General features: G+C 39.7%; 1 protein-coding gene across 3 annotated transcripts in view; it reads left to right on the top strand.

The window, feature by feature from the left end:
• Window positions 1-2,587: 2,587 nt before the first annotated feature.
• NEDD9 (neural precursor cell expressed, developmentally down-regulated 9) overlaps window positions 2,588-23,236 on the top strand; it is a 178,689-nt gene continuing 158,040 nt past the window's right edge. For 2 of the 3 annotated variants that reach the window (XM_045847091.1, XM_045847093.1), the window contains exon 1: window positions 2,588-2,769. The gene's annotated coding sequence lies outside the window, so the exon portion shown is untranslated. Of the gene's footprint in view, window positions 2,770-14,902; window positions 14,983-23,236 lie in introns of all 3 variants that reach the window. The other variant, XM_045847092.1, reaches the window with a different exon arrangement.

The following is a 23,236-nucleotide window of genomic DNA, read 5'->3' as shown; positions in this document are numbered from 1 at the left end:
AAATATCTAATGAAGAACATAATATCTTAAATAATTAGTACAATAGAAAATGAATAGAGGGACATTTTGAAAAAATATATGTCTATGTTACTCCTCTACTTCTATCAATTTTTTATGAATACTCTGCACTATAAAATAAAACTTGGGTCCTAGCTTGGTAGTTCAGTTGGTTGGAGCATTGTCCTGTACACCAAAAGGTTGTGGGGGTTCAATTCCTGATCAAGGTACACACCTAGGTTACAGGTTCAATCCCTAGCTGGGGCATGTACAGGAGGCAACTGATTGACATTTCTCTCTCACATCAATGTTTCTCTCTTTTTCCCTCTCCCTTCTCTCTAAAATCAATAAACGCATCCTCAGGTGAGAATTTTAAAAAATAATAATAATAAAATAAAATGTGGGAAAGGATAATTCTACCCAAAATCTGTAACAGTTTTTGATACATAGCATGTATTTTAGAGTATTTTTTAAAAAGGGAGAGAGAAAGATAACAATAAAAAATAGAATAACTTGATATTTTTACCATGGATTTTGCTAATTTCACTTAAGGATGCAATATACGTATGACGATTAATATGTGTTCTTGTTATTAATTTATTTGCACAAGGTATTGGCCTGAGTGTGTGTTTCTTTGTTCAGATGTGGTATCTGCTTATGGGCAGAGTATTCCTTAGCATGATGTAAGCTAGCTCAACATTTTTTATAGGATGATGCAGAAATAATGGAGTACATCTCCATACCCGAGAACATGCCTATTAATTTTAGAGAGAGGATAAGGGAGAGAGAGAGGGAGAGAAACATCCCTGTGAGAGAGAAATATCAATTGGTTTCCTCTCGTATGTGCTGCGACTGGGGAACAAACCCATAACCCAGATATGTGCCCTAACCTGGAAGCGAACCTGTGAACTTTCAGTTTACAAGACAATGCTCCAACCAACAGAGCCACACCGGCCAGGGCTAGCTCAACATTTTAAAATAAATGGCGTGAATCTGAATTTCAGAGAAATCATAACTGCAAATTAAATAAAACAAAACATCAGAAGCTGCAAGAGTGCAACATACAACATTTAGTATAAGGATGAGAAGAGGACCAAAAACAATCCTTTCCTTGTCTTGGTGTCAGAGGAGGAAAAAGCAAGAGCATCAGGTACCACCGGGTCATTTTGGGAGCATCAATTTTTCCAGCCGTGTCTCTCTTTTCTCAACCCTCTATGTCCCCAAGTCATTTTCTAGACAAGAGGTAGAAAGTAGGGGAGGTAGAAAGTAAGAGAGGCAGAAAGTAGGGGAGAGAAGGAAAAAAGCAAAGGACTGAGCTTATAATAGTATTACTTGCCATTAGCAATAATAGCAAATGCTTATATACTGCTTATTTATGTATGTGTGCCAGGCACTCTTTGAGTGCTTTATGTATGCTAACTTATCTAATTCTTACAACAACCCTATGATTACACCCATTTTGCAGATGAGAAAGCTAATTGTCAAAAGTCTTTAAAGGGTAGAAATAGTTCAAACCTGGACACTTAGCCTGGGAGCATACTTGCTTGACTGCTTCTCAAAAGGACAACCAGGAAAACACAAAGGGTTTGGGACTAAGTGACTTTCTTTTTTAAAAAAAAAATATTTTATTTGTTTATTTTTAGAGAGGGGAAGGGAGGGAGAAAGAGAGAGAAAGAAACATCAATGTGTGGTTGCCTCTCACGTGGCACCCACTGGGGACATGGCCCACAACCCAGGCATGTACCCGGACTGGGAATCAAACCTGTGATGCTTTGGTTAGCAGCCTGCGCTCAATCCACAGAACTATGCCAGCCAGGACTAAGTGACTTTCTAATTCCCTTTCACATACTCAAATCTAGGTTTCCATACCACATTTTATTTTTTAAAGATTTTATTTATTTATATTTAGAGAGGGGGAAGAGAGTGAGAGAGGAAGAGAAACATCAATGTGAGGAAGAACATGAATAATAGGTTGCCTCTCCTGTGCACCCCAACTGGGACCAAAGCTGAAACCCAGGCATGTGCCCTGACTGGGAATCAGACCACTGACCTTTTGCTTTGCATGGTGACACCCAGCCAACTGAGCCACACTGGTCAAGACCCCATACCACATTTTAAATAGAAGAGTCTCCATTTATGTACCTAGCCCCTAGCAGGGTGACTAACACAAGGTACAGGCTCTATAAATACTTGTGCAGGGGAAGGATGGAAGGATGTTTTATGTCAATTTATAGTGGAACTCTGGAGCATATTGAGGCCATAAAATCACAAAAATCCCAATTTTATTGACCTTAAAATAGATTAATTATTGTCTCACTACAGTCTAGAAAGAAGCTTAAGCCACTTTGAAAGTACATTCCACAGAGTTCTGTTGCAATAATAATTTAAAGATCACCTATCTTTCTCAAAATACCAAATGGTACAGATTCTAACTAGATCTCTCACCTGTCACTAAACTACAAATATTCACAGTGTATCAAAAGTTCTGACTGAGAAAAAAAGAAGAGGCTCAGAAAGGAAATGAACTGAGACAACATCACTTCACAGAAACCGGAAGGAAAAACATACGCACGCTTGCACCACTCACATTCTACGTGTGTGGTTGCTCAGTAGGGAAATGCTTACAGTTGCCTTTAGAAGCAAGTCTGGTGGGTCCAACAAGAGAGAAGCATGATCGTGAGACAGGATTGAGCTGCCACCTCCTGCCTGCCTGCCCAGAGAATGGTACACGCACCAGGGAGACCAGATGATCCACCAATGGTTCTGCCCTGGGTGAGTTTTCAAGCACTTGCTGTGACCTGAGGGGAGAAGTGGGGGAGACTTGCTCAGACTCTCACTTCCTGAGTTGGTGTCAGACTTCTAGCTGGTGGTGTTCCCCACTGTTAATGTGCCTTAAATGGAGGTGGGAGGGACTCAACATGTCCCAAAAGAGAAACAGTGGTTCCAAGTCTCCTTCAAGTTGACCTGAAGGCACTGGCTTTAATGCAACTTAAAATCTACATGGTTCTATTTGTTGAAATCATCCTGGGTAGGTGTGTCCTAGTGTGTAAAGCAGATGGTTTCTCCTTCTTCCTACCATCCTCAGAGAGCTTACCTATGTTAACCTTGAGCTTTTACTTTTCCTAAATTATTTCAGTACTTCAGACTGTGAGCTGTCACTTCCATTTTATGATGGATTAGAGTTATCTATAATGCCACATGCAGCCTCTCTGGGAATGACTCCTGGGGATCAAGAAATGGTGATTGAGAATTGAACTCAATGTGTGTCTCAGCTCTGTAGAGAACTGGTCATCAGCACCCTCTCTAAGGGGCTGGAGACAAATGATACTCTTCTACCTGTCCAAACAGGGCCACAACAAATCCATACTTTTGTCTATATTTATTAATTCATTTAACTCATTCATTCTTGCAATTGCCATTCACAAAAAAATTGGAATCACCTTTTTATCTTGCTGAAATTACTTCAAAATGAAGAACACATACAATTTTAAATGGGAAAGCTATTCTAAAAGGGTTGTATAGTGGTTCCTTCCATCCACGGTTTCACTTTCCACAGTTTCAGTTACTTGCCATCAACCATGGTTGGCAAATATTAAATGAAAAATTCCAGAATTAGGAATTCCTAATTTTTTATTAGATACCATTCTGAATCACATGAAGACATCTTGCACTGTACTAAACCATCCTGCATGACATGTGAATCATCTCTTTGTCCAGCTTCTCCACACTGTATATATTTCCTGCCCATTACCCACTTAGTACCATCTCAGTTATTAGATCAACTGTATTGGTATCATGGTGCTTGTGTTCCTCTTACTTAATAATGGTCCCAAAGCATCAAGAGTAATGATGCTGGCAGTTCAGATATGCCAAAGAGATGCCGTAAAGTGCTTCCTTTAAGTGAAAAAGTAAGTTCAGTACAATATTTTGAGAGACCACATTCACATAACTTTCTCCACAGTATATTGTTATAATTGTTCTCTTTTGTTATTAGTTATTGTTAATTTCTTACTGTGCCTAACTTATACACTAAACTTTATTGCAAGTGTGTATGTATAGGAAAAAACATAAATTATATAGGGTTCGGTACTGTCTGGGGTTTCATGGGGTTTGGGAACATTATCTCCCTCAGGTTAAGAGGCAACAGACTGTTGTATGTTGTTTAAGGCTGCGTGTGTGGAAGTGGGTGAGCAGTGTTTTCTCTGCACCGGTGAGGCGAGGTAAAATGAGTGCTCCATGTTTTTAACTCCTGCTTGAGGAGCCCCTTTCCCGTGCTACAGAGTGGTTTCCCACCCCGCAGTGGGTGTGAAGAGCAATGTCCATGACAGCATCCTGGAAACCAGCCAAGCAATTTTCCTCTTTGTTCCTGTTTCCTCCCAAGTGTGGTTATTTTCAAGGACATTCCTCTTCTAAGGATGGCGTGGAATGACGTGGTAGAAATGGAAGGATATGAAATCAGTTCTAAGTGAGAGCTCCATCATTTCTCATTAATTAATTTAACAACCATCTACTGTGTATCCACTCTGTGGAGGGCACTTTTAAGTCAAAACTTATATAAGTTGAAGCAAAATTGATGTTGTCCCATCCTCCAAAAAAGGCCAGTCCAGGGGAAGACTGGCCTTTGTAAATTAATATGTACACAAATGTGGTGAGGACCAGAACATACTGTGGGGAAAACAATCTCATCTGGGAGTTGGGGAGGTTTCCATAAGGAAGATGGATATGAGGACTGAAAAAAACATGGGAATTCACAAGGCAAAGGACTGACTAATACCCAGACCCTGGGAACAGTTTTACCATGCCCTGAGGTGGGAGACCATAGAATTGTCCAGCACAGTTAAGGCCAGTGTGGCCAGAGGGACAAGGGGTGTAGCTTAAGATGAGTCTAAAGGAGCAGAGTTAAAAATGCTGCCATTTCTAAAAGAGTGAAGGAGCTAGAGGTGCTGTGATCTGATCTGCATTTTTAAGGACTCCCTCTTGATATAGTATGGAGAATGGATGGGAGGGGCCATGCTCTAGACAGGGAGCCCAGTTAGATCAATCAAGTCAGCTAAGCCAGTGCATGACTATACTTAAGAACATCAAATGAGGAAAGAGAAGGGTAGCTTAAGATTTTTTAAGAACCTCAAGGAATTCTAACATTTAAATAGAAGCACAGAAGAATGAGTTCCCCAAGAACACTACAATGGTTTCTTGAAAAGTTAAACACAAAATTACCAAATGACTGAGCAATTCCACTCCTAGTTATATATACAGACAAGCCAAGAGTGGTGACAGTGGAAATAGAATTATACAACTAGAAACTAGTCAACTCAGAAAGGAAAATCAACAGGACTTGAGGGTATGGACAGGAAAGAAGAGCAAGGTGGAAGGGCCTAAAATGAACCTCAGTTTCATGGTTTGGGTATTCAATGGATGTTGATGTTGCTTCCCAGTCACAGGACTGTAAAAGCTGGTGGAGACCCAGCCCGGGGTTGGTTCAGTTTTTGGTCATCCAAGTAAATAATTTCACTGGCCACATGGGCTCCCAAATATCCAGGCAGTGCTAGTACAGACTACTTATAATTGACACCACAAAGCTTCATTACATGGTAGTTCTAGTCACAAGGAAAAATACTGAGTGTTTAGAAGTAACTCAGCAATGGTGAAATGAAGTGACAGGTTGAGGTGTCAATGCATCTGCATCCCTTTTCACATTCACTTCAAATAGATGCTTTGGTTAACAGAGGTCTATAACTCATTTAACTTTCTATTTAATTTCTGTAACCACCTGTTCTCTAAGCCCTCCCCCTTCCACTTCCAAGAAATGTGATAATGAGGGGTTAATAGTCCAGGTAAGTTTCAATTCAGAAAATGTTTAAGTATTGTGAAACATTTTATACCACAAAGAGGTGTGTATAATGTATATGTATATTCTAAATAACCACAGAAACAATGAAATATGTACACATTTACCTACTGACCTTCTTACCAACAACCCTTGAAGCCAGCTGCGTGCCCCTGAACAATTATGTCTGACTCTGCCCACCCCCTCCACAAAGGGAACTGCAATCTTAAATTTGTGTTAAATACATTCCCTTATTTCTCTTTTCAGATTGGCCTCATATGTACATGTACAATGTCTATATGTACATATATATGCATATGAGTATGTGCAATTTTTATATATTACATATAAATTAACATATATAATTCATGTGTCTGTACAGTTTATTTTTGCCTGCTTGGGAAATTTTAACAAATGTAATCATAACATATTCATTTTTCCATACTGCCTCTCAGACTCAGCATAATTTTGGAATATTATCCATGTCAGTGCAAATAGGTACTGATGACTCATTTTCACAGCATTTTATTGTGTAGACATATGACCATCTATGATTTCTATCAATTGACAGTGCTCAGTAATTGCCAAAGATCAAAGATGAAGGCTCAGAACATTATTTCAGGACAACACAATGCCCCCCCCCCCCGAATTTCTCCCTCTCTGATGTACAAAATATGACTGGCACAGGCATGGGACTTTGTCTCATGTTAGAAACAGGTTTTAAATGGGGATAAGAGACGAATGAATTAGAGACCTGAGGGCCAGGAAAAAAATAAAAAACATCAAAGGAAAGAAGAGGCCTTAAATAGAGACAAGGAAGAGATTTAACTGACGGCTGGAGATAAAACATACTCTAGAATGAAAAACTGTGCTGATTGAGGGCACACTGAGGAAGGCTTTTGCCCTCACTGTCCACTTCCCCTATCACACAAAGCCGTGGTAGAAGGATCTCTATAAAAACTCACTATACAAAAGCATCCTCCCCCAGATGAGCAAATGGGTGCTGTCAGGGCTGATCACTTTCCTAGACCCTGAACCAAATTTCATACCATTCTTCCCACAAGCCTTCCCACTGATGTATTTTTAGATTCATTTTTTCCTTACAGTATATGGGACTAATTAGCTCTCACACAGTCATTAAATGGGAAAGTGTTTGTGAACCTTTTGTAACCTTTTGACTAGTTTCCATGACTGAAATTCCCCACCCACAGCTTCACTTGTAAAGAGTGGAAATATTTAGAGGAAGTGATACCATCAGCCGTTCAGCTTCACCATAGGAAGTATTTTCCCCTAAGAGTCCAGTGATAAGTCAGTGCCTCACCTAATACCATCACAGCATGGCTTCATTCTGTACCAGGTTCTCTTAGCACCTGCTTCTCTAAAGAGAAGATGTGCAGGTGCTTTGTATCACTAGAGAAACGAAACAGTGAGGAGGTAATGTTCTCTGCCTCCCTCAGGGGAGTGGAAAAGTTGAGGTCAATGTCAGAGGTTATGTCCCTAGTCTGGCTTTGGTGACTGTGGAACCTTGGTTCGTGAGTGCTGATTCTTAGAATAAAATGTATCGATTGATTCACTGAAAGAGTAAATGACTAAAGGATACCGTAATTGTTCGAGGTTCTAGAGAGAAACAGAACCACTAGGACGTGTGTATACATGTACATGTATACATAGAGATTTGCTTTAGGAAACTGGCTCCTGCATTTATGGACACTAGCACATTAAAAACCTGCAGAGCAGGCTGGCAGGCGGGAGACCCAGAGAAGAGTTGATATTGCAGTTGAGTGCAAAGTCAGTCTGCCAGCAGAATTCTAGCTCAGGTGAAGTCAGCCTTTTTTCTCTTAAGACCTTCATCTGATCAGATGAGCCCCACTGCCATTGTGAAGGGTTATGTAGTTTACACAGAATCTACTGATTTCAATGTTAATTTTACGAAAAATACAGGGTCTGGCACAAATAATGACCTTTTTATTACAGAACCTTTTATTACAAAATCACAAGCATGTGATTCTGTAACATAACCATATGACATTCAGACACACCAGATGACATTTTAGGTGAAATGTTCAAATTGCTGTCTGTCTCATACGGGACATTCACATATCCTACCAATCACATTCATGCAGGCAATACTTCTGCCGGGCCCTGTATAACTTCATAGGAACACCTAAAATAATGTCGGACCAAATATTCAGGTATCTTGGCCTAACCAAGTTGACACATAAAATTAACAACTACAGATACTATATCGCATTTCATAAAATAAGTTAGTAGTTATTTATTCAACATTTGTTGAGAGCCCACTATGGGCCAGGCCACTGTGCTAGATGTTGAGGATTCAGTAGCAAAGCAAAGCAAAGTCCCCATCCTCATATGGGGGAGACACCCAAGTAATTAAAAGCACTTTCAGTAGGTTTCATAACCTCAAGAAGCACTACAGCCAATCAAATCCAATTTTGCCTTAAAATATGGTATTGGAATATAGTGAGGTTGTGTCTTCATAGATTTATGGTCAACAGGGACCTCAGATATGAATTATAAAGTGACCATAAACACATTCCAACAATTACACACAACATACTATCCATTACACAGCTTTCAGGAGCACATAGAATTTAGTTATAAATGACCGTAAGGATTAACAAACTGTATAAAATTATATTTAAAATAATATGAGCAGGGTATTTTATAGTTATTTAATTTTTTCATAATTTCTTAATTTTTTTGTCAAGATGAATAAAGGAACCACTTAAGCTACAGCCAGGTGTCTCAGCTGGTTGGAGCATTGTCCAGTACACCAAAAGTTTGTGGTTTCGATCCTCAGTCAGAGGACATAGTTAGGTTGTGGGTTCGATCCCTGGTTGGGACATGTACAGGAGGTAGCTGATCTTACTTCTCGCTCACATCAATGTTTCTCTCTCTCTCTCCTCTCCTTTCCTTTTTCTCTAAAAATCAGTAAACACATCATCAGGTGAAGATTTAAAAAAAAGAACCACCTAATTAAGGTGTTATGATTTTGGAAGGATTGGTTCGGTAAAATTTAGAACCACAAAACAGTGTTTGTTCCTTTGGTTGCTTTAAATTATTTATTTTATTGGTCTCTGTTTTTAATGTGTGTGTGTTTGTCTGAAGCAAGGCAAGCACTAGAAATAAAGGAATTAGTTCATGTTGTTTAGAACCTCAAATCCATTTTCTTAAAATGATGGGATTATTTGTGTCACTTCTTGTTACATGCTGCACATGGCCATGGGCACAGGAGTGTCACATGCATAACTTGCACTCTAAGAATTCAGCATTTTATTAGCATACTTGAGTGCTACAGCTTAGGGTAGTAATCCAATCAAAGTTTTAGGTAAGAGCTAGAGAGGGCACAAGGTGGTTTGCTTCAAAGAAGGCTTCATCACAGTTGATCACCTGTAATCTCTAATATATAGCCTCTACTCTTAAGAAGCTGACATTCAAGGTGAAGAGAGAGCATACATTTAAAATCACATTTAAAGGTAGCTAAATGGCCTCCTTGATATTTCCCCAAAAGGCCAAGCATGTGTCCAACTCAGGACTTTAGCACTGGAAGGAACTTCCAACCTGCAAGTCTTCTCCCTTTCCTTATTCAACTCTTGGGCCACATGTCACCTTATCATGCAGCCTTCCCTTGCCATTCTATATAAAAGAGCCACATGCCACCTCACACACACACACTTGGATCCTTAGACTTATCACCACCCGACATAGTAAATACTTGTGCATTTACTTATTGTCTGTTTCTTTCTCTGGAATGCCAGTTCTGTGGTACAAGACTTTGTTTTGTTCACTGTTGTATCTCTCGCATTTGGTAAGTGCTTAATAAATATCTTTTGAATGGCTGAATGAATGAATGAATCACCTCCTGAGTGTTAAGAGACAAGTGCTACTATATAGGAGGAAAAGAGCAAGTTAAGCCAAGAAACTTATTCAGGAGAGTGAGGCTTGGATAGTTTTGTAGAGTAGAAAAGATATAAAAAGTATGAGATTGTGAAGGGAAGAAAACATGGCCTGAGCAGAGAGAAGGAGGGCAGCCTTGTACCCGTGCCCTTCTGGGGACCTGTGAACTGATCGCTTTGCCTGGAGGGCAGAAGTGGAAGCCATTTTTCTTGCACATTGGAAAAGCAGGCAGCCAGCCTAGCAACCTGTTGTGAAAGTAAGAAGTCCGATTTATCGGGCTGTACAATCTGTAGCAAAGACAGACTTTTCCTCAGGAAAGCAATTTTGGATCTGCTCCAGTATTTGAATAACAGCCTGATTGAAAACAGAGTTCAACTTAATATAGCAGAGCAAAGACTATTTTTGGCCTAAGCACTTTTTCAGAGAAAATGTTGCTGACTGCTTGCTTCAGCCATAGGAAAACTCTAGTAATGCTTCCATATTCTCTCTAACTCTAAGCAGGCCTATGATTGGCTCTCCCAGGTTCCTGCCAGGATGATTTAACTGTAAAATGTGTCCACTCTGTAGTTAAACAAAGTGTTGCATAGGGAATAGATTTTTCACATATATCATTTAACATCCCAATGGTAATATCCCCAACAATACCCAGTTAGACAATTTTGGTCACTTCTTTGACATTTTTCTCTCTGTTGTGTAATTCAGCATTTATTATTTTTTTGTTTTGGGGGATTTTATTTATTTACTTAGAGAAGAAAGGAGGAAGAAAGGGAGGGAGAAAAATATCCCTCTCTGTGTGAGATGTGCATTGATTGGTTGCCTCTCACATGCCCCTAACAGAGAACCTAGCCTGAAACCCAGGCCTGTGCCCTGACTAGGAATTGAACTAGCAACCTTTCGGTTTGCAGGTCGGCACTCAATCCACTGAGCCACAGCAGCCAGGGCTAACTTAGCATTTCTTAATAGTATAGAAGAGCCCCTTGGCCTAACACTTTCTATTTGAGTTCAATCCAGCATGAGTTTCTTTCTTTTAAGGGAAGTTGAAATGCAGTTGTGCATATCATTGCAAATATGAACACAATCCAAAGGTCCATCGGTAGGGTCCTTACTACAATTTGGCAATTCACACTTTGGAATACTGTGCTATTGTTAAAAAGGGAGAAGGCTGATTTATGCACAAAAGCATGAAAAGATGTGAGCCAAAAATCAAAGGAACAAATACAATAGAACATACTATATAAATTTATTTTCCACTAAAATAATCATTATTATATTTCTCCTTGTTAAAGAAAAAAATGATCATTGGGGTTCAGGAAGTGGGCAGATCCAACAGTAACTGCTGGGGTGCTTAAGAGGGCGGCTCTAGAGGCGACTGTGTGGATTTGAATCCCACCTGCCCCACCCACCAGCTGTGTGCTCTTGAGTAGGTTACTTTATCTTTCTATTTCTCAGTCTCCCATTTGCAGAAGGGAGGTGATACAGCCCTACCTCACTGGGTGGTTTTGAAGGTTTTATGAGTCAATATATGGTTTTGAGTGTTCTATGAGTCAATATACGCAAGGTACCTAAAGTAGTAACTGACAGAATAAGGGCTAATACACATTAGCTAGAAGGAGGAAGAGGAAGAGAGAGAATAAGGCTTCATAAAAGGGTCCTAAAGAATAAGTAGGTTTCGACAAGAAAAGAGAATTCCAAACAAAAAAGGAAAAAGGAAAAAATGATCAAAAGGTATGAATGAAACAATCCAATTAAGTTCAGCTCAATGTCTATAAAGAAAGTAAAAATGGTATTTCATGACCTAGGTGCTAAGCAGGAGCACATAGTACAAGTATTAAAATGAAATATTGTATTGATATAAGGAGAATGTTTTAAAGTTTGCTTTCCTTTGCTATCATGTAGACCAACCCACGTATTAGTCATCAGTCAACACATATTTATGGAGTGTGTACAGTGTGCTGGGCTCTACTGGGAATAAGACCAACAGTCCCCGCCAGCATGGAATTTTTTTCAAGTTCATTTAAAGTAGGAAAACTATTGGGATTATTTCTTTAATTGTGTGTTGATTTGTAATGTACCCAAATGTTACAGTAGTTAGCTCAGTGTGACTCATTAATAAATAGAAAAGAAAATTACAGCCAAATCTTGATATTCTGTGCTAATGAGGAATCACAGGAATAAATATAATTGATAAATTATGTTTATTTTATTTGTAAGTTAAATAAATCATCATTGTTTTGCTTTTTAAGTTGGAAGCCTTTCTCCATCTGCTTGGATTTCTGGTTTTCCTCCATGCCCATCTCTCCTTTACAACTTGCAAATTGCCTTGTGGGCCCAAGGGAAAGGAGTGTAGCAATTGTCAGGTTGCCACAGTAAGTTCTAAGCTGCCCTTGGCCACTGATCTGGGTGACTTTGGCAAATACCTCATCACCTTCACTCAGTAAAATAAATACAAGTGGGTCCCTGAAACAATGAAGCTTTTACTTACTGCTCCTGACCACACTGACGAGTCCTTGTGAGAACCCAGATCCAGTCTTGTGATCTCTTAGAGTTCAGACAGGCCAGACATTTCATAGCTCGGCAGAATTTATTTATTTGCAATGGGTGCTATGTGGAAGGTGCCAAAATAGCTAGTAGCTAAATTTAAGAAAATATAGTAATTAGTTGATCCAAAGGGGCATCATTCATTCTTAGAGTTCCATTACCAAGGATTGAGCTGGAGAGTATGGTCTCCATGGAAGAGTTGAAAATCAGACAGAAACCATTACAAAAATTTCCACTGAAAAATTAAGTTCCTTGTAAGAGAAGCTGAGAGACTTGCTGATTGAAACCTATGCTAAGCCTAATGACAGTCTGCAGCATTTGCGAGGAGAGCACAGAACGTTTGAATGATGACAAAGGGAGAAGGGACTCCAAGCAGAGAGATCAATCCAACAGGCACCATGAGTACTTTAGAGCAATGATCCATTTTACAGTGAGCTGTAGTGGGAGATGAGTTGAATGTGCTTTCTCCAAGATTCTTACAAAAAGTACAGATTGATAAAACACATTTGTGCTGCTGTGTTTTTCAAAAGTTCAACCATATAATAACTTTAGCAGGCACCTCATACTATGCTGCCTAAATTTCAAATATTTCCTTGATGTAGATGATCACAATAGAAAGGAATGTTATTCTTATCTAGTCACCCATAAGATTTTTATCTTTCTTAATCCTGGAAACTAAATCACTGGCTACTTAAGAGGCTCTGAGTTGAATTTTAATTGATACCCATTGCCTTTTCAGACCATTGTATGTGATTTTAACCAGACATACCCAGGAGGAGGGACTAAGGCTGCTGCAATGTGAAAAGGCTAATGTTTGACCAGTTTATTACAACACCCTTTTAATTTGTAATTTAGCTCTATAAGGCCCACCTCTTGAGGTGATCCTCCTTTCTTAATGCAATATGGTGAAAACTAGCTTTTTATTTTCAGTCTCAGTGCTATTTAACATTATTGGATCAAAATATTAACTGCTAACATTTAGAAACTAATTTATAATTCAGTCAGCACATTAACCCACATCATCTTATTTAATGTTCACAGTGGTCCTGGGAAGTATTTATGTCCCCCTCTGTACAGAAATGAAATTGAAGACACTGAGGTGGGATGGATGAGGTGACTCATGTTAGATCAGACAACTGATCAAATGACACAGCTGGAACTATACTCAAAGCTTTTGTAAGTCATTTGCTAAAAAGCATTCATGCAATGACTAGGCAACTACAGTAGATTCTTACCAACATAGATTCCTTTGGTGTGAGGACATTGATTTTTCTTAGATAAAAATGCACTTTTTAAAACTTTTTATTGATTGATTTTAGAGAGAGAGAGAGGAAAGGAGAGAAAGAGAGAGAAACATCAATTTGTTGTTCCACTTATATGTGCATTCATTGGTTGATTGTCATACGTGCCCTGACTGGGGATCAAATCTGCGACCTTGGTGTATCAAGACACTGTTCTAACCAACTGAGCTACCCAGCCAGGGTCAAATTGTTGTTGCTGTTTTTTATTTCTATGTCTCCCATATTTCTCTTGAAGTGCTGACCACCAAGGGCCAAGATTTCCCATAGAAAAATCTACTGTGTGCATGAAGTAACTCTTCAATACCATCAGTTTTTCTTCCTATAACACATTTCCTTTTTGTGGCATTTGTTATGACTAAGTCTTTTTTTTAAATACCTAATACCCATGGGTTCCTTCCAATTTTACTTTAACAAAATGTGTTTGTAGAAAAGGATTTGGTCTTTAAAAACTAAAAAAATCAGAGAAAGTATCTCACTCTGTCTTTTCTTTCTCTTTTTTTATCCTCACTCGAGGACATGCTTATTGACTTGAGAGAGAGGAGATAGGAAGGAAGAGAGGGTGAGAGAGACATTGATGTGAGAGAGAAACATTGATCAGTTGCCTCTCATTTGTGCCCAGACAGGGGACTGCACCCATAACCTAGGTATGTGCCCTGACTGGTTATCAAACCCATGACCTTTCGGTTTACAGGTTTACAGGATAATGCTCCAACCAACTGAGCCACACCAGCCAGGGCAGAATTTGGTCTTGATTTCAACTGATACAATATCAAGACACTACTCACCTGCTAGTTACATTTTAAGCCTTGTTTCTTACTATGAAATAAGAAGTTTGCTTCTCAAGTAAAGTGGGCTTGGGGGATTAGATGGAGAAGATAAAATTTTAAATCAGAGACATGTTTCTTTACTGCCCGGATGCTTCCATGTAGATGTAATGTACTTTAGCCAAGTCAGTTCTAACTAGGACATTTTGATCTACCAAGTAAGGCAACATAGCAACTTGCCATACATTTGCTATGATGAACAGCAAACAGGCATTAAGCAGGAGAGTTGTTTTTCTTCAAAGGCAGTGCAAGAATGGATCTGTGGAATGCTGGGGTCATTTTGTTTCCTCATTGGAAAGAAACAGGATGTTTCTACATTAACCAGAAGGCTTGAAAGGTAAGAAGGGGTGAAGGTGATTGAGAAATAATTTCAGCAAACAATGTTAAATATTCTATTGTAAAATAATGTGTTTTCATTTGGGGGGTGGTAGGAGATATGAGTAATATAACGAAAGAGGCTCAGCTGAACTGTCCACCCTCTCCTCCTTTTGCCCCAGTGCTCCTAAAACCCAGCCTGCTTTACGACTTCACCACTGCCACCACAGTTCCAGCTGTACACAAGGGGACCACAGAAGAGGTAAAGAAATAGGAGAGGAAGTAGAGAGCTTCCATTTGTAAAGAAAAAATATTGTAATGCATATTATTGTTAAAATATATACAATAGGATGAGTTCATACCATTTTCCTCTCTCCTCACTCTTCACAGATGTTTCAGCTTCTTGGACACATTCTGCTTATAATTGGGACTGTGGGAAATACATGGTAGATTTCCTGGTTAGCAGGTGGAAGAGATAATGATATAATACTAATAAAGTTTTATTGAGCATTTAATATGTCCTGAGAAAACACGCCTCCCTTGACTCATCACCCAATGAGGGAGGTGTTACTGCTGATATAATTTCAGAGCCTCCATAAGGATTAGAAACAAGGGCTCTGGAGCCAGGCTGCCTGGGTTCAAATCCTGGTTGTGTCATGGGTCTGCTGTGTGACTTAAAGATAGTTACTTAACCTCTTCATGAATCACCTTTAAAACTGAGATGATAATAAGATTACACACCTGAGTCAGAGGTACCCCCAGTTCACTCCCAGGTTCAGTGAGTCACTAGGAGGACTCACAGGACTCAACATATAGTCAGACTCTATTACATCAAATGGATACAAATTGAAATCAGCAAAGGGAAGAGTACATGAGGCAAAGTCCAGAGGAAACCAAACACAAGCTACCGGGAGTCTTTTTCCAATAGAATAACGCAAGATACACTTAATTCCTCCAGCGAAGTGTTATGACAGGTATGAAATGGTGTCTACCAGGGAAGCTCACTAGAGGCTCAGTGCTAGAGTTTTGATTGAGGGCTGGTCACTTAGGCACCCTCTCCCAAAACGTACCAAAATTCCAGATTCCCAGAAAGGGAGCAGGTGTTCAGTAAAAACCACATTGTTTGTACAAACAATTGGGTGCAGCAAATGACTTATCAGCAAATGGTGGAAATCCCCCAAAATCCAGGTTTCCTGATGCCAGCCAAGAGCCAATCTTGCCAGCAGGGCTTTCAAAGGATAGCAGCTTTGACCCTGCTATGTTAACACTTCTCTGTACATTACCTCATTGGATTGTTGTCAAATTAGATGAAGTAATACACACCCACCACTTATAGCAATGCCTTATACTTGAGAAGCCCTAAAGCTTTATTAGCCATTACTATCAAATAGAAAACAATTACTGAAGATTGGAATAAATACAGAGGCAAGATTGGCCTAACCAGAATCTGAATCCACATCTGCCTGACTAAAAAACATCCATGCATTCATTTGCTTCACTCTAGCATCAGCAAAATAGTATCCTTCTCCAAACCTCAACAGAAAATGGAGGTGGCGGATTCCTTCCTTCTCAGGCTCACAGTGGTTGGAGCCTTTCAGGGTAGCTGCTTATTTTTGAGACAGCTTCCTCAAACCACAAGCAATATCACACTTTGGTGCAGAACCCTCATTTATTAGACCTACACCTAAGTGTAGACATGGTCTAGTACTTTAATGTCTCGAAGGAGCATATTTTGAACTTACCACAGTATTCCCCTTCTACTCAATTAGGCATGCTTTGCTGAAATCCCTCACTTTTCAGGATATGTATCCATAATACCCTAAGAATTTTCCTTTATAAGATTTAGATAGTGAGTCTTCACATAGTTGAAATCATCCAGCTGTAAATCATTTTTGGCTTTAAAAAAATCTGACAAAGAACTTTTTCCTGCTCACCCTTTCCTAATACAAACCAGTTGATCAAGCTCTTTAAATCACAGAATTCCCTCTACTTCATCTGTCATGAGGTTTGTGTGTCTTTGGCTTTGTCAATGGGATGGGTAGCAGATGTATCCAACAGTTAGTTGTAAATGCACGGTAGAGAGTTGTACAAATTAGCTTAGCTGAACCAGAGAAATCTCTGTGTTGAGATGGAGTGCTTGACTGCAGCCAATTGAGAGGTGTCTTTTAGTTTTAAAAAAAAGGCTTTAGAAATGGGACATGGCTAGCAGAATTTTTTGAATTTTGTACCAATGTTTAGATTTTATGAAAGAAACTTTGTGAGGAAAAAATTTTAAATTAAAAATATGCATTATCAACAGAGACTTCCATATTGTCATAGAGTATGATGAAATAAAGTCTTAGAGCAATATTGTGTTTCAACATTAGCACAGTCCGTTGTTACGCATCTGTCTCTTCCAATAAATGAAGCTTTTATAAGTTCTTAGTCATTTCTGTCCCCCATAGTGCCTCACATAGTAGTTGCATATGGTGAAAGGTAAATAAAAGTCTGTTCCTTTAATGTTCAATCCCTAATGTGTTGTCATTTAATAAAAGAGATTCACCTTTGGGTTAGATAGTTTGTGACATCCCAAATGTGTAGATGGGTATTGGATGACTATAATCAACCTACACTTTTCCCTCCAGTGACAAAAGCAGGCAAGAAAAGGAAACTAAAGTTAAAGAATAATGTGAGGTTAATATCATAATTTGAAGAATAAATAATGGAACCTAGAAAAATAAGAAGTGAAGCTCATAGAATATGGAGGTCAAAGTATTTATTGAAGCTCTGGTTGCTAGTAGCTGGGCCCAAGGGTGCTATTGAAAGGCTTAAACAATGCAGAAGAGAAGCAAGAGACAGAACACACAAAATAGGAAGAGAGAGAGACTGAGAAAGAGAGAGAAAAATGAAAATGGAAGAGTGACAGCATAACATGACTTGTTAAGACCATTTTTTTCTATTCAATCTACCATATATTTCCTGAATTTCTCCACCATTTTCCAGACCAATTTCTTCTTCCTGTCCACCCACCGGGCTTAGCTCACATATTCCATTCTTCTTGACATCTTCTCTTGAATACCCAGACCACCCCAGCCACCATGGTTTATCTCTCCTGCAAACACATGTAGCTTCTGTTTTAATGTTACATATTGTTCCTTAGAATCACAGTGAGGTGTATACACATATACACACATACATGTATACATTCATATGTATATTTGTGTATATATGTTAGATATTAGATATATATAAAATATATGCTGATAATATACACTTAACTAAATATAAATTCATGTACATATTTATATATTTATTATACTATACATATTTACCTCTGAGTGTTTAAACAAAAGTGGCAGGGTTTTTTGTTCCCTCATCAGCAACAAGCACTTCTTAGCCATTTACTATGACCCAGGTAAAAAGGTGGTGCCATCTAGGGTTTAGTCCAACTTTAACCAGGGCCGCCTTTTCTTCAGTTCTGGCCCCATGGCATTGCTAAGTATTAAGCACAAACAATTCCTTTAGCAAAACCCAAAACCAGGTTTGCCAAAGTCTGTTTTCTTGTTTTCAGATCAGCTTTTTAATTCAGGAGAACATTCCTTCACAATATCATTGTTTGAATCAAGCTTGTGGACTTCAAAAGTAAATGGAGATAAGAACAAGCACCACATGCACATGCACACACACACGCTTCCATACGTGCACCCCTTCTGTTCCTTCTGCTACACTGGTCTACCTGGGAAGGTCTGCTAGCTTCCCTCACAAAGGTCCCTGTAGTGCTCTTACCTGGCTGGGCAATGTGACCACACAGTTCTTACCTGTGAGGATTATTTACTTCTCTTCCCTACAACTTCCTTTAAAGCATTAGCAGACTCTTGATCATGTTCTCCTTTGGATATTATTTTGCTAATACTGTATATACAATATTTTGTATTTAACCCTTCCTCATATGTCACAGATCTACACCCTAAGGTGTAGGTCTCTTTTGCTTGATCTCTCTTGAATCTATCAATATTTTACCTTTTGAGTGGCACTAGAGACTGAGTCTTCTTCCAACAGCAGTTTCCTGATACCATAGAACTTGGAGTTGAAAAGGACTATTGTCTCTCCACCCTGTGACACACTGACAGCAGAAACCTGTGGAATTCTACCACACAATGAATAGTTTGGTTATAAATTCCACACTGACTTCTGCAGATAAAACAGCATCCTCCTTCTCTCACAATACAGAAATTGCAGAAAATTTTTGATAAGGCCTTGCTTTTCAAGACACAACTGTCAATTACACTGCTTAAAGATGTGGTTTGTCCCTCAATGGCATGAACCAAGAGTTGAACCAAGTTTCAAGGCAATAGCCATTTGACCATAAAATGATACACCAACATGTTAAACTCTGCCAACTAGAGAATATCTTAATGACAAAGACTGTGTTTAATGGACAGGATGCCAACCTTATATGATGAATCTTGCTCAAGTCTAAAGTTAGCAACTTGTGGCAGTTTGTTTGGGAAGTTATGAAAGGAAAATGTTTAGCTCTACCAATCACTGAAGGAGCTCTGTAGAAACTACCATGATGACATCTAAACATCAGCATGGAGGAAGGTGTCCAGAAGGACATGAGGTGAAAGTTAAGTTAACTGTGTACAGAGAATAAGGGAAACTTACAGATAGCTGAACTGAAAAAATGCAGTTCTCTCTTTACTGTGAATATACCAAAAATTAACTAGTCAGTGCACACTATTGTGACATACAGACAGGAGGGCTTCTCTAAAGCCAGATGGGCATGTCTTCGTGATGCCAGACCATTAGGCAGGAGCTTCCTCCATCTTCTTGCTCAGAGGAATCCAAACACAGAAGAGACCCCTGCAGACTCCCCACAAAGGTCCATTTACTCTGGATTCCTGCAAACATGATGGTCTACGGAAAGTTTCGGTCTGCTTCGTCAACAATTTCCCTACACAGAGATAAATACGGATGCTCCTCTCTGTGCCCCTTCCACCCCTGTCCCAAATGAAATCCTTGCTAGCTCTTTTCCTGTAAGTCCTCTGAGTTAGACTCTTGGGGACTTGCCCTCCACATGGTGAGAACTTTCCATTCTCTCTCAGTTACATACAAAAGCCCTTTCAAGTCTCTCTAAGCTTTTTGAACTTAACAAGTCTCTTACAAAATATTTGTTCCTGATCCACTTTTAAAAAGATGAACTTTGAGGATTTCCTAGTTTCCCTTACACCATGATTGCCTCCAATGATGTGAACTTGGCCTCAGTATGGGAATTTCTGCAGCCTCTATGCACTGTCAGAGTTGTTTTACATCTCTGTTTGCAGCATCCTTCCCCCACCATCCCACATTTTATAAAGCAGAGAAAAAAATAAATGTCCTGATTCTAAATCAAGAGGCAATTATTAAGAATGACATGCAGGCCATGTTTCTTCTCTTCTCCCCCTCCCCTGCCCACCACCACCCTCCACACTTCTGAAAGTCTGTAGGCAACCTACAAGAAAAATACCCACTCTCCATCTAGAGTGACTTGACTCTGGAGTGTTAAAACTTATTGAACCCTCAACTTATTTATTATCTAACACAATATTTTCCTGTCAGCTAGGCTCAAAGGTATGTCCTAAAACATGGATGTCCTTAACACAACACCAAAAGGGTTCCAGAACTTTCCAGGGTACACATGGCCGAGCCTTCCAGACCAGTTTGCACTAGAGAACACTTCTTCAGTGGCAAGCATTTCTGCCACTTACAGAATTGAGGAGAAAGGCTTTGCTCCTGTTCCACTGTTAATGTTAGAGAACAGCAGAGTGATTCCTCCCTTAGTTGTTGACTAGTTACCCCTGGAGGCAAGACTCACAGTGACTGCACGGACAAAAGGCAGAGAAGACTGCTTTTGCTGATTGCCACAAACTTGGCCATTCAACAAGGCTGATGTAGAATTGATCTAGAACAGATTATTTCTCCCTATGTGTAGGTTCTGATGAAAACTAGATCTTCTTTCCAGGGAGGAGTTGGGAAGGCCTCTGCTTCCTGCCAGCTTCTACACACATTCTTGTTTTCTCATGGGTAACAAGACTGTATACCAACTAATCAACTGTTTGAGGTATCATCATAGTAGCAGGAGTCTAAAATAAAGAGAACGAATTTTTAAATTCTATTATTATTACTATGGTTATTTGTGTTTTTATGGGTGGTTTCTTATTTCAAGTAGTTACATAAAAGTTGCAAAGCCACTTAAACACTATCTGAATGTTCCTGTAGAACTTGGACAAGGCACTCCCCTGTTTAATGGCCAATAATGGTCAGTGGCTTTCCCTTCCTTTCTAACCCTGGGGTGTGTCTGGGTAGAGGTCTGGGTTGCAGCCATGGGTAGGTCTCTGTATTTCAAGACACATTGCTTGTACTAATGAAGATGGGTAGGAAGATGGTGCCAAGGTGCCCACACTGTTCCAGCACCAACAGAGATCAAACACAAGCCAAAGAACACAGGGTGATTAAGGGGCCCCGCACAGCCTGCTCAGAGATTGAGTAGTCATGCTTGGGCCTCCAGAGGGATAATAACTAGTTTACCCACAGGAGAAGAGTTAATATGCTTGAGTAATCCTCCGGCAAATCAGTTTAAAACTTAAGTATGACGACAAGCTAAAGAAAGCCAGAAAGGAATTGGTGGATGAAAAGTGACAAACAGGCAGAATGGAGTCTTTGAGAGAGTCCGGTGGGCTTGGCTGGAGGCCCCAGGACAGAGCACAGCAATTGCTTTATTGTATTCAGCACAAAGCCCCTAAAGCTGAGAGCAGGAAATCCTGTTGTTCCCACCCTGTCCTCAGCCGAGGTCCCATGGGACAATACTCCTTAGATAACCAGCGGAAACCTTTTTCACATGCTAAGGGGTGTGGGTCACAATATCCTTTAGAAAGTTGGTGTAAAGGTCACTGTCATTGAAGCCAATAAAACATTTATCCATCAATAATTTATTGAGTTCTATACTGGGGGTGGTGAAAGAGAATGTTAAAATGATTACAAAGATTGAAGAGACCAAACAGGACACTCAACTGAGCTTATGGTCTACAATCATGATACTAAAGGCCCCTGGATGCTTCCTGGAAATGCTCTGAAAGGCAAATTCCATGCCCCGCAGCCCTGCTGAAGCAGAAACCCTGGGGGTTGGGGCCCAGCTGTTTTAACCAGTCCTCCTGGTTCACGGAAAGTTTAAGATGTACTGGAACACAGTCTCTCAAACAATGGTGTCTTGGCCGTTTGTGAGGTGTGTGGAAAGTGGTTTATTATTAATGATAGTTAACATACCAACATTTATGAATAATTTATATGTATGTCACCTACCAGGATTTTTCAAAAGACAGATCTCTGGCTCCACCCAATTTTGTCTGAGTTGTAATCTCCAGGTTCGGTAGCCAGTATGCCTATCATTTTAAAATCCCCTAGGTGACCCTTATGATCAACCAGGTGTGAGAACAACTGGTCTGTAAGAGCCATTTGCCCTGTAACAACAGAAAAAAAAAAAAGATGGAATTCCAGAGACAGGTTCCTCACAGGGCAGGTTTCCATACCCCCAACACATCTTTGATAGACTCTGAAATTTTAAACATCTAGAAGAGAAACTCCAATGACTGAAGTAGAAGAGGTAACACAGCACCCTTCCCCCTTCAGCAGTGGCTGCTGCAGCCCTCTATAAAAACCCAGAGCTCCCCCAAAATGTGGCATGGCTGATAATCCAGGTTTGCTTTGGGCTCTGAAAACATGGGACTTTACATTTTAAAACAGAGACAAAGCACTGTACAAATCAGGTAGAGTTGGTAGCCCTAGGTCAGAGCCGAGATGAAACCCACACTTCTTGCCTTTGGGGTGGTTCTTTTTATTGTTATTGGTATTATTATTATGCCACATTATTGCAAAAAGAATTCAGATTACTGTTTTTCACTTTGTTTTTATTCTTTAATTTGAGAAGGATTTAAAGGAGTGACACCATTATTTTATGTTTTAAAGCAATCTAAGTATTCTAAAATGCCCTTGTAACCATTACTATGTTTATATCTTTTCCATTTTATAAGCCCTGAGGTCCAATATGCCGTGTGCATACAGACTGGTTCTTCTCTCCGGCTTCTATATATTTTTGTGGTGTTTGCTGTGGTCTTATTGTGCCTTGCTGAGGTCTATGTATTAGTCAGAACTCTTTAGATTGCCAATAAAAGAAACCCAACCTCTAATGGCTTAGGAAAACAAAAGCATGGGACATTCTGGCTTATGAAACAGAAAAAAGCTTTAGGCACAGCTGGATAGAGGGGCTCAGTCTCATCAGGACTTGCTGTCTCCATCCCTGGGCTCAGTTGGGCTGGATGTTCCAGTGTGGTAGCAAGAAGGCCCCCAGCAGCTCCAGGTGCATGCCCTCTCCTTTCAGCAACCCAGCTGACTGTAGCTCGTTCCCAACAGTTTTGTGAAAGTTCCTACCTAGGACTGACTTTCTTTGGGCTGACATGGACCAAATGCCCATTCCTAAACTGATTTCTGTGGCCAGGACAATG

This window comes from Phyllostomus hastatus, unplaced genomic scaffold (genome assembly GCF_019186645.2).
Source record: "Phyllostomus hastatus isolate PE091 unplaced genomic scaffold, TTU_PhHast_1.1 phas_contig_524, whole genome shotgun sequence".
In the NCBI taxonomy this organism is placed as follows: Eukaryota; Metazoa; Chordata; class Mammalia; order Chiroptera; family Phyllostomidae; genus Phyllostomus; species Phyllostomus hastatus.
This window is presented reverse-complemented; position numbering and strand designations above follow the sequence as displayed.